This window comes from Anomalospiza imberbis, chromosome 5 (assembly GCF_031753505.1).
Source record: "Anomalospiza imberbis isolate Cuckoo-Finch-1a 21T00152 chromosome 5, ASM3175350v1, whole genome shotgun sequence".
NCBI lineage: Eukaryota > Metazoa > Chordata > Aves > Passeriformes > Viduidae > Anomalospiza > Anomalospiza imberbis.
In genome coordinates this window covers 57,268,351-57,269,853 of record NC_089685.1, presented here as the reverse complement: position 1 = coordinate 57,269,853, position 1,503 = coordinate 57,268,351, and the positions used below count along the sequence as shown (strand labels likewise).

Genomic DNA, 1,503 nt, shown 5'->3' with positions numbered 1-1,503 from the left:
CAGGATTTACACTCAGCTTGTGCCTCATTGTTTCCGACTATCTAAGTTCTGCCGTGGTATCATGGAGCACAGTTGAACACCTGCACACAGCTCTAATATACATGCAGCTCCTGTGCCTCCTGCCTACCCTGATTTCCCCTGCTTTTGGCAATTAACACCAGGAGATTAACAATTGGCTCCAGGACAATTGACTCTGGAGGCAATTAGCCTCTTACAGGCACCTCACTAGCTGCCAATTTCATAGAGGTGAGAGGTGCAGGGGCTATTAATGAAATGCATCAGGAAGAAATAACTGAGCTGTCAGTTAGTCTTGGGCCTCATCCATAATTCTGCTCAAGAACAAATGCTGTAATTCCACATCCCATGTGAATCATAGGAGGCTAAAGTGAAGTCACCTTAGCTGGACAGCTTTAATTTGCCCTAAACTAGGGGTTCATTAGATTCTCCCATTATGGTAACACCCATTTAAATTTTTCCCTATTTTACACAAATTAAGTGGTAGTGAAGTGAAGTGAAATTACAAGGACATGGCTGTGCCAGATGGAGTCATGCCATTCCTGTCTGACTTCTAAAACACTGATTAGACACAGCTCTCTTGTCAGTCTCACGTTGTGTATAAAAACAGATATCTCTGCAGATGAGTGCTGTTTGCAATACTGTGGTCAGTTTGTAAACAAATCCAAAAATACATGAGGAGTTCCAGAAGCAGAAATACATGAGCTGTTTCAGAAGCAGATGGTCTACTTGAGCCATTTAAACAGCAACAAAAAAATGTAAGTTTTGTGGGATTTTGTTACTATTTGTAGTATGCTATAAAATCAGTTCAGCAATCCTTAACTATTTGAAACTTTATTTATATTGGTAAGAGTTGTGGGGGTTTATATCCTTTGAAAATAAAGAAGATGGCTTCCAGGATCTTACTGTTCAAAGGGCATGGAAATACACTTCATTCAGCACATCCTCATGTTAGAAAAACAAGTAATACACAAGTCACACAATGCTGCCACAGCTGTATAGCAGAAGCTCCTCAGAAGAAAATCTATGAAAGGAATTAGATGTTTTAACTCCACAGAGGAATCTTTCTGTTCTCAGAGATGCTCAAGACTGACATGGAATAGAGTGCTGAGCCATCCTCAGAGAGTCCTGAAGGAAAGGCTGGCATCTTGCCTCTTGTCCCTTTCCATGACTTCATTTCATGGCCATGGCCACTGGAGACCCCACAGTGAACGTATTGTTCTTTGTAGCCCTCAAAGGGGGGCTCCAGGAGCAGACCAGGTTCCCTTTGCTGGACTCAGAGAGCAACTCCCATTTCCATAAATCTGTGTTTAGGCTCCTCTCTGTACAGAGTCCTGGGCCTGCTGACTAACAAAGTAGGGGAGGAAGGTCACCTTGGACTGAATTAAGAGCAAGATCTGCCAGAGGGATTCCTACAAGCAGGACCAAATGGTTGAAAGAATCTAAACCACCCTAGCAAAGAGCATAAGCAATTCTGGTTTTTCCTGC

The 1,503-nt window shown here is 42.6% G+C and overlaps 1 long non-coding RNA gene across 1 annotated transcript; it reads left to right on the top strand.

Moving 5' to 3' along the window:
* The first annotated feature begins 313 nt into the window (after positions 1 to 313).
* Positions 314 to 712, top strand: LOC137474445 (uncharacterized). The gene is made up of 2 exons (XR_010999358.1): positions 314 to 454; positions 626 to 712. It is a non-coding gene; the product is annotated as an uncharacterized lncRNA (long non-coding RNA).
* The last annotated feature ends 791 nt before the right edge of the window (positions 713 to 1,503 follow it).